Source organism: Scylla paramamosain, chromosome 4 (assembly GCF_035594125.1).
Source record: "Scylla paramamosain isolate STU-SP2022 chromosome 4, ASM3559412v1, whole genome shotgun sequence".
Classification (NCBI taxonomy): domain Eukaryota; kingdom Metazoa; phylum Arthropoda; class Malacostraca; order Decapoda; family Portunidae; genus Scylla; species Scylla paramamosain.
In genome coordinates, this window is record NC_087154.1 from 24,719,527 (window position 1) to 24,734,526 (window position 15,000).

Consider the following 15,000-nt stretch of genomic DNA (forward strand, 5'->3'; position numbering starts at 1 on the left):
TCTAAACCTCATTTTTGGAAGGGAAACACACACACACACACAAAAAAAAAAAAAAAACACAAAACACACACACATAAAAAAAAATTTCCTTATTTGCTCACGTTCCAGAGACTCAGTGCAAGCTTCCCTTTCCTGTCAAGTTCGATATTTGTCTTCGCCAGATAACTCCCGGGGACAGTGAGGAATGGCGGTGTTTGGATTTGAAAGGAAACGAATGTGGAGGCTCTGGAGGACGGAAGGGCGCCAATGTTTGTTCTTAGGAACGTGTTGGGCGAGGCCTTTTGGAATGACGTGGCTCTGGATGGTGCAGCGACCCACCGCATCTGTAGTTATTCTTCATGATGGCGTGAGGAGGAGCGAGGGGGAGAGGGGAGAGGATTAGAGGGAGGAGAATGAGTAAGGGGAGGAGGAGGATTAAGGAAAGGAATGAAGATTGAGGGTTGGAGGGTGGAGAAGTAAGGTGAAGCAGCAGGAGGAGGAATAAAATTAGGAGGAGGAGCGCAAGGACGAGGAGGAAGAAGAGAACTAGAAGGAGAAGAAATAGATAAGGTACATAAGGGGAAGAATGGTGGGAAAAAGGAATAAGACCAGAAGGAGGAGGAGGAGGAGGAGGAGGAGGAGGGAGGAGGAGGAGGAGGAGGAGGAGGAGGAGGAGGAGGAGGAGGAGGAGGAGGAGGAGGAAGAAGAAGAGGAGGAGGAGGAGGAGGAGAAAGAGGAGGAGGAGGAGGAGGAGGAGGAGGAGGAGGAGGAGGAGGAGGAGGACGAGGAGAATAAGGCAGACAATAAAGACCACGAGGAGGAGAACCAGAAGGTGGAGGAAGAGAATCAAAGGAAACAGATAAGGGCACATAAAGGAGAGAGATTCAGGAGAAGGGGAAAGACTAGAAGGAAAAGGAGAAAGAGGATGATGATGACGATGATGATGATGATGATGATGATGATCATAATGATCATAATGATGATGATGATGATGATGATGATGATGATGATAGTTAGGAGGAGGAGGAGGAGGAGGAGGAGGAGGAGGAGGAGGAGGAGGAGGAGGAGGACCAGGAAGGAACAGAAAAAGATGCATGAGGTGAGGAGGAGGATGAGGGAGGACAGGAGGTGAAGTAGAAAGAGCAGGAAGAGGTGGTGGTGCTGGTGGTGGTGGTGGTGGTGGTGGTGCACGTTCTTGATCCTCCAAGTGGCTTGAGGTGAGTGGCAGACTCTTTCATACCTTCTTTTTTTCTCTCCCTGGGTGAATGAAGAATACCTGAGTGATTTATCTACTTTTTGCAGTCTCTCTCTCTCTCTCTCTCTCTCTCTCTCTCTCTCTCTCTCTCTCTCTCTCTCTCTCTCTCTCTCTCTCTCTCTCTCTCCCTCTCTCTCTTTCTGTTTCAGGGTTCTTTTAAACTGTCGGCGAGAACGAATGGTGCACGGCTGATCGTCCCGTGAATTTAGAGTGAATTCTTGTGTTCGTTGTGTTGCGGCATCCTAATCAATGACAGGGGGACGGGAGGAGGAGCGGCGGAAGGACAAACAAGAGAGAGAGAGAGAGAGAGAGAGAGAGAGGAGAGAGAGAGAGAGAGAGAGAGATAGAGAGAGAGAGAGAGAGAGAGAGAGAGAGAGAGAGAGAGAGAGAGAGAGAGAGAGAGAGAGAGAGAGAGAGAGAAATATTGCCTCATTATAGGAGGAATCTGAAGTACGTGAACAAGTTGAAGAGCTGGAAAGTTTGGAGTAAAAGATGAAAGAAGAAAAAGAAAGAGGAAAAGAGAAAAAGTGTGTGTGTGTGTGTGTGTGTGTGTGTGTGTGTGTGTGTGTGTGTGTGTGTGTGTGTGTGTGTGTGTGTGTGTGTGTGTGTGTGTGTGTGTGTATGTGTGTGCGTGCGTGCGTGCGTGCGTGTGTGTTTGTGAATATTTTATAGAAAATACTGTTTTGAGTGAGTATTTTGACCTTTTTTTTTTTATGTAGGAGGGACACCGGCCAAGGGCAACAAAAATCTAATTAAGAAAAAAAAAAAAAAAAAAAAACACTGAGATGCCGGTCCCCGAATAGGGTCCGAAGCGCTGGTCAAAAATTGAAGGATAAGTGTCTTGAAACCTCCCTCTTGAAGGAGTCCAAGTCATAGGAAGGTGAAAATACAGAAGCGGGTTGGGAGTTCCAGAGTTTACCAGAGAAAGGGATGAATGATTGAGAATACTGGTTAACACTTGCATTAGAGAGGTGGACAGAATAGGTGTGAGAGAAAGAAGAAAGTCTTGTGCAGCGAGGCCGTGGGAGGAGGGAAGGCATGCAGTTAACAAGATCAGAAGAGCAGTTAGCGTGAAAATAGCAGTAGAAGATAGCAAGAGATGCAACATTGCGGCTATGAGAAAGAGGCTGAGGACAATCAGTTAGAGGAGAGGAGTTGATGAGACGAAAAGCTTTTGATTCCACCCTGTCTAAAAGAGCGGTATGAGTGGAACACCCCCAGACATATGAAGCATACTCCATACATGGACGGATAAGGTCTTTGTAAAGAGTTAGCAGCTGGAGGGGTGAGAAAAACTGGCGGAGACGTCTCAAAACGCCTGACTTCAGTGAGTGGAATCCCTCACCCTGAATATATGTGAAGGGTACTCCATACACTTTAGCTAGAGATGAGACGTGAAGTTTCCAGTTTAGATTATAAGAAAAGGACAGACCGAGAATGTTCAGTATAGAAGAGGGGGCCAGTTGAGTGTCAGTGAAGAAGAGGGGATAGTTGTCTGGAAGGTTGTGTCGAGTTGATAGATGGAGGAATTGCGTTTTTGAGGCATTGAACAATACCAAGTTTGCTCTGCCCCAATCAGAAATTTTAAAGAGATCATAAGTCAGGTGTTCTGTGGCTTCTCTGCATGATCTGTTTACTGTCGAGTACTGATAATGCTGATGTCTTATTGTTATTATTATTATTATTATTATTATTATTATTATTATTATTATTATTATTATTATTATTATTATTATTATTATCATTATTAATATTGTTATTATTATTATCATTATTATTATAATGACTTATTACTTTTTTATTCCATTCATTTCAAGAGAGCAGTACGAGTGGAATCCCTCACCCTGAGTACATGTGAAGCGTACTCCATACGTAGGCAGACAAGGCCTAGTAGGGCCTTGGTAGGGGGAGATGGGAAAAACTGGCCATGGACGAGATGTGAAGTTTCCTGGTTAGAATGTCTAAGGCAACTTTTAAAGTTTTATCTAAATTCCTAAAAAATGGATGACCATCAGTAGAAATGGCATGACGGAACCCATACTGACGGACAGATACAAGATTGTGAAGTGATAGATGTTTAAGAATTTTTCTCTTGAAAATAGATTAAAAAGCAGGAAATTAAAGTAATATATATGTACAGCATGAGGTACAGCAAGGTTTAGGCCGTGAGAAAGAGTGAGGTATGTATCCCTCCCGGCAGTTTTCGTTATGCACTTGGCACACAAAGATGGCTTTGTAGTAGTAGTAGTTATTCCATGGAAAATCAGAATAATACCTCCTCAGGTTCCTCCGCAAAGTGCTCTAAGCACCTCCGCTTTGGAGGATCCTTATGAGGAATTAGAGCGACAGGACAAGCTACAGATATGAAATTATGATCAGAGGAGCATAACGAAGAAGAAAGTGATAAAATGAGCAGGATGGGATGTTAGGGAAATGTGAAGAATGTCGGGGACACCCCAAGACGTTCAGGGTCACATGGAGGGTGTCATTACTCCATATTGTCATGACTGGACATAGGTATATTCATGCTCTAGAAGTGATATATACCATTCAATGTTTCTAATCATGTATGTATGACAAACACCAATTTGAGAATGATATGTATGATAAATTTTATCTAGTGAAACCATGCTATGTTAGGGATGTGATTTCAGAAAACACAAAATATTTTTTGCGTGACTTTGGGAAAACAAACTTGTCTCTAAGCAGGATTGCATTGGAATTTTAGATGAAAGCGATCATGGAATATTTTGCTGACTGGCTTCAATGAATTACATCGCATTCTTCTCGCACTGCAATTCCAGGAACTCGTTCTCATTTCCGAAGAGTAAGCAATCATGTTACCTTAATGTACGTAATATTTTTAGTGGACACACGATACTTAGCTTGGCTAGTAATAAGTTTTTAGTGTTCACGTTCACTATATCGGATCCAGGTTCCTGGAGACCCCGAGGCTCGGAGCTTAATGCTCAAGAGCCTCATCGATTCTGACATTTGCATGATTACTATAATTGTGTCGATTTAAAGCAATGGTTTGTTTGTCTTTCCTGTTTTATACCGGGAGAACGAGGAAGAGGAGAAGAAGGAGGAGAAAGAAAAGGAAGAGAAATAATAGAGAATAATGGAAAAAACAGGGAAAAATATAGGAAAGAGAGAGAGAGAGAGAGAGAGAGAGAGAGAGAGAGAGAGAGAGAGAGAGAGAGAGAGAGAGAGAGAGAGAGAGGGAGGGAGGGAGGGAGGGAGGGAGGGAGGGAGGGAGGGAGGGAAGGAGATTTACAGGGTAAAGTGGTCTACACCAGCAGGTAATCTCGTTGTAAGTCAATAGGCTTTCTGTTACTTGCTTTCCCCACGTTTCTCTCGGCTCCGTGTTGTTCCTTTCTTCTCGTCTGCCTACATCCTCGCGCACTCCGCTCGACGCATTTGATTAAAATCCTCATAAGATCCAGTGAAGTAGAGCGTGGGAAAGGACACGGACTCCCCTAATTAGCAATGCAGTATATCTTGCGACAGGAGTTTTATCGGTCTTAATAGATCTTACTTCTTCAGTAAAAAGAACCTTATTGTCAAGTAAAATTTGGTCTTATCTTAGTGGTTTTACATTTTCAAATATATAAGAGGAAGGAAGATTTACGCACGTTCCAAACAGAAGCATTACACTTCTCTCTCATTCTCTTATCAGGTAAGGGTAATTTAAATTTTCGAATTTTTACACAAGAAATGCCGCTCAGATATCTTACCTTTTACTGCAGGCTGTGGACAGGTGCAACACCAGGCCGCGTCACCGCTGGCTGAGGACAACCACCATTGCTGCAATCAGTTATTATTATTATTATTATTATTATTATTATTATTATTATTATTATTATTATTATTATTATTATTGTTATTATTATTATTTTCATTATTGTTATTATTATTATTATTATTATTATTATTATTATTATTATTATTATTATTATTATTATTATTACTACTACTACTGTTACTACTACTACTACTCTGGCCTGCCTCCCTGACTGCCGAAGAAGACAGGCACATAATTATACACTAAAAGGAAGAAGCTGTTATTAGCTGCCATTTGATAAAACTTCTCGGTGTCTCCGGCGCACGAGGTATTCCTGAGCTTGGCAAGCCCCACTGAGAACTCGCTCTCACTCGCGACTTGGGAAACAGGTTAATCTGTTTCATAATGGAGTTTCCAACACAGTAGCTTACTATGCAAATGAGCAATGTTGTGATTTGCGCTCAGCGACTTGGCTTTAGAAACTGGGACTCCCCTCTATTTGGTAAAACTATTAAAGAGAAGAGGTGCACGCCTTGCTGGGAATATTCACGCTATATTTAACCCTCAGTCAAGACGAGTGTCGGCAGACTAAATTTTCGTTTCACAGACAATGAGACTAAGTATGATTCTTGCAAAGGTACTCATAATAATATACATGATCACGTTTTTTTTCCACACTAAGATTACGAAAGACGTTGTTGTTGCAGTAACCGAATAATAGTAATAATAATGTGTATATATATATATATATATATATATATATATATATATATATATATATATATATATATATATATATATATATATATATATATATATATATATATATATATATATATATATATATATATATATATATATATAATAATAATAATAATAATAATAATAATAATAATAATAATAATATCAAGAAGAAACATTGATCGTTAGTAAACATACGCTGCACATATGTCACACATACCTGTACTTCCTGTACCCACAATAAATTCAAAATCGGACAAAACATTAGATCTCATGCCGTGTAAAGCCAACATAGAGCTGATGAACTCCAAAGACAACAAAGGAAAGATAATTTTCAGTTTCAGAGTGAGTCTTCTTCCCCACGTTAGCAATGTGTATTTGAACAGTGTTTGATTTTCGGTGCAAAGAAACGTACCGTTGATTGAATGACTGGGGGGCTCGATTGACCGTGCCTGCCAGGGAAGGCTGGCCAGCAATGGGGACAGCCCTGCTCTCTTTCATTCATACTGTTAGGCTAGGAAATGTTGTGAGGTACGAAAAACCACTTCATTAATCTCAAGTGAAGGAATTGTGGGTACCTGAACTTAGACGCTCAGATTTGAATACATACACAAAATTATTCCATGTCAAGAGTCTATACCTTCATCAGTAACGTGGTTTGCCGCACTGCATTTAATCCGCTTACACGCTCCCTCTCTTCCCCTACACTTTCCATTCCCTCGCCCCTGCATATCCTGAAAAGTTTCCTCTCTTCTCTCGTATCTCCATCAGGCACACAACCTACCGAGGAAAATTGCTCCTCGAAAACATCGCTAGTTTTTGTCTTTGCAAACGGTATTTTTGTATTACTTATATAAGAATATACACTTTTTTTTTTCGCTTCAGGATATAAAATAATGACAACAAATCCTACAATCCAGCATTCCGCTTTGTCTGGTCTTCTGTTCAGTGCTTCTTTTCCAGGGTGTACAGCTACTGGGAGGCAGTAAGTCTGACAAACATTTTATTATTTTCTCAAGTACGCCATATAGACGTCCATTATTGGCTGGACCACGAAAGGTAATCTGTTCACATCTTCAGAGAGCAAATAAAACTGCGCAATCATCGCTGAGCAAGAAACTTACAGAACTTACATCCATGGACCAATAAAGGTGACTATATGGAACACAATGCTCTGGACATAATAGCTAAGATAAAGTCTAGTAATATCTTTTGCAATTTTAAAAACTTAATAGCAAATGTTTTGCATTATAACCAATATTTAATGAAGAGAATACACGCATGTTCATGTCTCACCTCACAATTCATGATCACCACTTGATTGTTTTTGTGAGAAAATGGTACAACATTTAATAAACTCACAAAAGTCGTCATCGAATACGTGAGTGACGTGCGGTGGTGGAAAGATTCATGTGGAAGAAATAAAGAGTGAATAGATAAATAAAATAAAAGTGAAGGACACGCTCGGCAGGTTAAAGGTGGTGTCACGCTGGACAACATCCTTCCAACATGTGCTGGCACCTGTCCAAATTTGGCTCATCCAGCCGGCTCCGCCAGAATATGCAGCAAGAACTGAACGACGACGCTTCTGCTTTGTGTACTGCGACCCAAACGAGCTTCAGAACCCGTCAAAAACAACACAACCAATACAGTTTATATTCTTATGAAAAATCTTTCTTATTAATTTTTCACTATCATTATTTTATATATATATATATATATATATATATATATATATATATATATATATATATATATATATATATATATATATATATATATATATATATATATATATATATATATATATATATATATATATATATATATATTTTTTTTTTTTTTTTTTTTTCGCTATAGAATGCGCTTTTTAACTTTTACAAAAAGAGGAAGACGAAAAAAAAAAAAAAGTGGTGCGGGAAAAGTCCGCTAATTTTTGGTTCCTATAAAGTTTTATAAATAAATTATTTCCAAAATAGAGGCCAATATACTACTGGAACGTCACGATACTGCTTTCGTGAAGGAATTCAAGTCACAGAAAAAAAAAAAAAAAACAGAAGCAGACTCAGAGTTCCAGCGTTTACCAGCATGCAATATGAATTTGTGTCTGTGCAGGCCATGCGTCAGCCACATCCGAGTAAGTCAGATACAACAGACAAGACCTCAATTACAGTCAGTACCTTCCTCAGCAGAGCATCCTGCCTCCACACGCGCGTTCAGGCGGCGATAACCAATAACCCTCTGAATTGTTCATTATTCATGCTGGGGAAAGCGCGGAAATAGACCAAGTCCTCTGAACTGAATACAGTGGTTTATACTCAGAGTCCTTCTTGCACATCACTGTCGTATTCTTATTCTAGTGTTACGCTCCGTTTCACAAATATCGACAAGGTTTGATTTCATGTTCTTTACCACCGTAGATGAAGTAGGGAGGGTGTATTGTGATAAGGGAGGAACTGAGAGATGTGTGTTGACGAAAAGTAAAGAAAGTTGTACTGATGAGAGAGAGAGAGAGAGAGAGAGAGAGAGAGAGAGAGAGAGAGAGAGAGAGAGAGAGAGAGAGAGAGAGAGAGAGAGAGAGAGAGAGAGAGAGAGAGAGAGAGAAAGCTGTTATGTTAAGATGAGGTAAGTCAATGTGCTGTGGTGGGGTGAAGCTTGAATAGTGTGCCAGAGGGAGGTGTGAAGTGCAGTATTATGAAAGATGGTATGCTGTGTTGGAGTTAAGGAGGAAGAAATGGCAGTTTTTCTTGACGTGTGGTGAGGATGCGTGGGTGTGTTATGTAACGTATTATGTACAGCAGGGAGATGTGCATTCTGTGATGAGGCAAGGAGACGTGTGGTGTCACTTGGGATATGATAATGTGCTGGGTTATGATGAACCAGTGGTGTACAGTGTGCTGGGTTGAGAGCTAGATGAGAAGGGCTGTGCAGTGTCAGGGTGAAGAAATGGGACGTGCTGTTCTGGGATAATGGAGAAAAATGTGACGCAATGAAGTAAGACTAAAGTGATCAATAAAATTCATCGCGTACTACCGTAACAAATAATGAAATAACTTATCGTTCTTCTTAACTTTTTTTTAGAACGTAGTCCATGACTGCCGTAGGTAATGACTGAAAAGATTTCATTCGTACTTACACAAATTTGACATAGCACGGTGGAATGTCAGCTTATTTCTGTTCACGTTCGGTGACAGTAGCATTGTGGCATTAACGATACTATTGACAGGTTTACGGTCGGGACGTACGCAGAAGAATGCAATTATTGCAGACTTGCTATATCTGTAAGTGAATCAATCATTGTGTCAGGCAACAGATTAATTTATCTACATTGACAGAAAAGGAGCGAGGAGACTTTTCTGTACGTAGCAGGCAACATTCCCAACGCCTTGGTGTAAATATCTAACAACAGGCAGGGAATTTTTAGACTTCTGTGAAAAAAAAGTGTGTGTGTGTGTGTGTGTGTGTGTGTGTGTGTGTGTGTGTGTGTGTGTGTGTGTGTGTGTGTGTGTGTGTATGTGTGTGTGTGTGTGTGTGTGTGTGTGTGTGTGTGTGTGTGTGTGTGTGTGTGTGTGTGTGTGTGTGTCTGTTAGTGAGTGCACCCCACCAGCTCCCCCTCAAGTCGAGTCTGTCAACACGAACACCATTGATTTCTCACGACCTGCACCAAAACATATCGACTTCACTGCCGCCCCACCTTTCCTTCTCTAACCTCATTGTATTTTTTTCTTCTTTCCACTTCCGGCGAGCACTTGACAAACGCTGATAACTCTGTCGTGTGTCTGTCTTTCTGTCTGTGCACCTGCCTGATTGCCTGACTGCCTGGCTGGTTGGCTGGCTTGCTATCAGTCCATCTGTCTACGTACATGTCTCTTTTCTGTCTCTATCCATTTTCAGTTTCTCGATCAATTTCTTTTTACGTCTCTCTCTCTCTCTCTCTCTCTCTCTCTCTCTCTCTCTCTCTCTCTCTCTCTCTCTCTCTCTCTCTCTCTCTCTCTCTGTGTGTGTGTGTGTGTGTGTGCACGTGGGCATTTTCGGCTGCTTCCATTAGTGGGTCGCCCCAGCGAATCTCTTGTCTCCATTGTCATCCGCGTTTTCCCTTAGTCATCAGTCTCATGTGCATCCATAAGTCTTCTCTTTGATTTCCTTTTCTTCCTCCAGTCTGGCGGGTCCATCTCCGGCATCCTTCTCTCCGTGTACTCCTTCATCTTTCCTTTGCACATGACAGAACAACTCAAACTCTCGCTATAATCATGAAAGCACATTTTAAGTCTTTATAACTTCAACAGTAAGACTGTTAAGGACAGTCAAGATATAGAAATTTTGTCACTTATGAGAAAAAAATGAAATACAGAAGTTCTATCAAGAAAATTCTTGATTGAGTCAAACGTAGATAGATAATTTGGAATTTTTTAAAATTATTTTCATGCACAAGGAAAGTTGACCCAAGGGAAAAACAAACTAAGAAAACAGGACCTCTAATTATCTACCATAAAAAAAGAAAAAAAACTCCAAAGAAGAGCAAACTCTGGTTTGGAAGTGTTTTGAAACTCTTCCCTTAAACAAGGTGAAAGAAGAGAAAAATAGAGATTCAGGCAGAGAGTTCCAGAGTCTGAAAGAGTAAAGGTACCCGTTAGCTTGTCCCTGTTTTCCTGTGCCTGCCCAGGCTTGTGCTGGGAAGTCTTGCGTGGCTGCTGACTCTGGAGCTTGGCATCGCACTTGGATCTCCTGCTGGAGGCTAAGAAAGTATCTGCGGCTTGTTGCAGCAGCTGAAACTTGACGGTGGCCGCTTGAGGTCGCGAGTTTTTTGTCCGGATGTATGACAAAGATAGAGACAAAGATATAGTTCCCCATACGGTGCGCGAGTCTCTACATGTTGGAGTATTTTACACTTAGGTTTCAGAATAGATAGTACCACTTCCCTTCCTGACAACAACTATGAATACATTATTATTTGGATGAAAAAAGAACGCAAACTATTTTTGAGGGAGGAGCTGTCCCAAGGGAGGCGTTATGTGCCCTCGTCTCTCTCTCTCTCTCTCTCTCTCTCTCTCTCTAGAACCTCACACACATACATGAACGGTAAGATAAATCAATGAAATACATAAAGGGAAACTGAATTATCTGACAAGGAAATCTACCGTTCTTCAAACAGTCACTAAGGGAAGACAAATACAATAATGCCATAACTATGACCATGCTGACTCTTGAGCTAACACAGGTTATTGATTTAAGGCGTGGATGGGTGGGACGCAGCGAGGCCTTATTCTACGCAGTGTTTCAAATTCCGTTCATATGTCAGGCGATTATAGGCTTAGTATCACTCTGACAGGTTACGCTGGGTTTGGTAGAAGCAGTTCAGAAAAAAAAAGAAAACAAAGAAATGGAATTGATAAAAAAAAAAAAAAAATTCGCTCACTGGCTTCGTGAAATATGAGAATGATTACTTTTTTCCTTCTCTTGACCTTTGTTTAGTGGCGACGTTTCCATTGATGCTGTGAAAGCCGTAATGTGCACTTTTTCTTCTTTCTTTCTCTCTTCTACAATCAAACACATACACACACACACGCAAAAAGAAAAAAAAAAAAAGCGGACGCCGAATCGGAAATAATAATGATAATGATAATAATAATAATAATAATAATAATAATAATAATAATAAAAATAATAATAATAATAACAATAATGATAATAATAATAATAATAATAAAAAGATCTGCGTAGTCTGTAGAAGAAGGATGTCCACAGCTTACTTTATGATTTACTATTGCCTGTCAAGAGCCGCCCACTTCACTCCGCTGCCCTTTGTTACAGGTAGATTACACGTGAAATACGCACTGCAGTGTCATTACATTTGATGCTGGCTATTACTACCCATCACAAATCACTCTGTTACTCCCATCACCGTCATCACCATTACCACCTATCACTAGTCATTATCTCATCACCTGTCATCACTATCACTTCTCATTACGTTGTTTCCACTCACCATTCCTCATCACTACCCACTACTCATTCACCTCATCACCACCCATCACTCTTCATCAACTCGATATTACTTCTCAGTTTTTCATCACATTTCCACCCATCTCTTTCTCTTAGTCACGTCACCAGTCTGACCCTCACCACATCAGGAATGCCACACGAGTACAATTCTCTATCACTAATCACCATTCACCATCATCAATAACCATTCCCTCATCAAACTTCACCACCATCACCACCCTTTAAAGCTAATCGCTCCCTGTCGTCATCCCTCATGCCTGTCACCACCAACCACTCCATCACCTCCAGTCACTCAAAACCCATTATCCATTTCTGTCACCACTATCTATGACAACATATCTACACCGCACTTTTCAAATTCCTGACATATAAACTCTCACCACCCGCCATCAATCCCATCACTAACCATTACCTCTATTCCTCCATCACCACTACCACCAGTACCACCCACGTCTTATTCCAGCACCAAACACAACCACCAGTGTGTGAAAGCATCAAGTCAACCAGTTACTGAAGTTAATGTGAGATGTTGATTGTTCAAATTACGTACCTTTACTACTAATATTGCTGCTTCTGCCGCTGCTGCTACTACTACTACTACAACTACTACTACTACTACTACTACTACTACTACTACTACTACTACTACTAATGATGACGATAACAAGAGTAGTAGTAGTAGTAGTAGTAGTAGTAGTAGTAGTAGTAGCAGCAGTAGCAGCAGTAGCAGGAATGTGTGTGTGTGTGTGTGTGTGTGTGTGTGTGTGTGTGTGTGTGTGTGTGTGTGTGTGTGTTATGTGTGTGACAAATTTCTTTAATGATAATACTAAGACTTTTTTTCTTACTTTTAATCTTATTATTGCCTTTCATGTCATTAGTGGGAAATTCTCAACAACATCCGCCGTCGAAGATAAAAGTTAAAACACAAATCGTCCCTTGACTTCTCGCCCACACCCAGCCCGGGAGAGGCCGAGCTCGGATCTTGAGTTATCCAGTTAATTTCACTTGAGAGCTGTTGAGGCACGAGAGAGGAGGAGGAGGAAGAGGAAGAGGAAGGAGGGGGTGAGAAGGAAGAGGAGGAGGAGGAGGAGATGGAAAGGAAGAGAAGTCAGAGACGCGGACGAACACGGAGGCGGAGAGGAAGAGGATGACGAGGAGGAGGAGGAGGAGGAGGAGGAGGAGGAGGAGGAGGAGGAGGAGGAGAAGGAGGAAGAAGAGCACCGGACACTACTGGAAGTGCGGAAATAAAGTTTTCAATTCATCTAATTTTCGGAGAGTTGAAGTTAAGAGCGTACTCGTCCATGTGGGTCAAGAGTGAGCGTCAGGAAGGTGGTTGACAAGCGGACTTGTCGATGGGACCTAATTTCCACTTATCATGGAGAGAACAAGTATTCTCCACATGTTACTTATGACAAGTATTCTCTACAGGTTACATATGATTTCACCAATTACAGTCTTCACCGGAGCTTTGTAGCTGGAAAAGTGTTGGTGACAATATGATCAGTATTTTTCTTCCTTTTAATGGAGACAAGGTAAGCGAAAATGTTGTTAGCCAAAATGAGACGCACTTTCAGAATCATATAGTAGAGTTAAATAGCAACGATGGTATATATGAGAGAGAGAGAGAGAGAGAGAGAGAGAGAGAGAGAGAGAGAGAGAGAGAGAGAGAGAGAGAGAGAGAGAGAGAGAGAGAGAGAGAGAGAGAGAGAGAGAGCTCACAATGCTATTTCTAAAAATGAATAACGGAAGAATCCAATGGGTTGGCCAGTTAAGTTTCCGGGGTGTCTTGATATTCTTCGTATAAAACATTTCAAATCGTAGGAAGAAGAAAAAAAAACACAGTTAATGGAAACGCTAAGAGTGAACCCATGAGTGCCATGAGCCATCTAAGAGTAAAGACCAGAGAGGACTTAGAAAAATATCATGACGAAGAACTTCAATAGCAGGCATAATAGAGAGGGTGGCAATGAGGGTGGAAGTCAAGAATCATCCAATGTGGAGTTGTCAGTAAAGATCTGAGAGAAGACTACAGCTTTAGACAGAGATGGCAGTGCAGGTATGTGGATGAAATATTGCGGGAAAGGTGAAGAGATACTTTTGATGAGATGCCAGAATTCCCGGAGAGATAATGGTCTACCTAGATTTTTATTTATTTATTTTTAATCGGTAAAAGAGTTTTTGACAAGTTGGAGAACTGATCTGGCATGATTTTGGGCAGAAATATACAGGACAAGGAGTTTCAGGAGACGGACATTCAAGTACCATCAGTAAGCAACCTCTCTATCATGGGCGACAGGAAAACCAGCTGAGTTGAACCAAAAGTTACGAGGTTAGGGAGTAGATGAAGTATGAGGAAGGTATACCTCCATACCAGGAACAATCACCTCCGTTATGTGTTCGGCAGTGAGAGATGGATATCTGACACGGAAGCAATAATCACTCTAGGGAAAATTAGAATAGTACCACCTCAGGTCCTCTTATCTGTATATCTAATCCATACACCTATCTATATACCGATCTTATTTATATCTCTATATCTAGCTATTAATCTAAGTATGTATGTATGTATACATACATACGTACATACATATGTATGTTCTATCCACTCTCACGCTGATGAAATCACCCTGCGCTTTTCCACGTCTTTTCATAAACGTTCATCCATTCAGGAATTAAACATCTCACGTAGGGAAGCCACATAACGCCTGCCTTTTGACCTCTCTAAAATTTATGACTGGGACAGAGATAACTTGGTATTGTTCAATGCCTCAAAAACTCAATTACTGTACTCGTATCTATCAACTCGACACAACCTTCCAGACAACCATACCCTCTTCTTCATTGACACTCAACTGTCCCCCTCTTCTACAGTGAACATCCTCGGTCCGTCCTTTACTTATAAAGTAAACTGGAAACTTTCCATCTCATCTCTAGCTAAAACAATTTTTATGAAGTAATGCGTTCTGAGTCGTCTGCGCCAGTTTTTCTCATCCCACAGGTGCTAACTCTGTACACGGACCTTATCTGTCCATGCATGCAGTACGCCTGACATGTATAGGGGATTTCCCTCATACCGCTCTTTTAGACAGCTAATTACTCCTAAGATCTTGTTAACTGTATTCCTCCCCTCCTCCCGCGACCTCGCTGAGCAATACAAAAATTCTTACTCTCACCCCTATTCTGTTCACCTCTCTAATGCAAGAGTTAACCCATATTCTAAATCATTTATTCCCTTTCT

At 40.9% G+C, this 15,000-nt stretch overlaps 1 long non-coding RNA gene across 2 annotated transcripts in view; it reads right to left on the reverse strand.

Moving 5' to 3' along the window:
- LOC135099904 (uncharacterized) overlaps window positions 1-15,000 on the reverse strand; it is a 215,250-nt gene that overhangs the window by 31,455 nt on the left and 168,795 nt on the right. For both annotated transcript variants that reach the window (XR_010268423.1, XR_010268426.1), the window contains one exon: window positions 4,972-5,041. This is a non-coding gene — a long non-coding RNA (uncharacterized LOC135099904). The remainder of the gene's footprint in view (window positions 1-4,971; window positions 5,042-15,000) is intronic.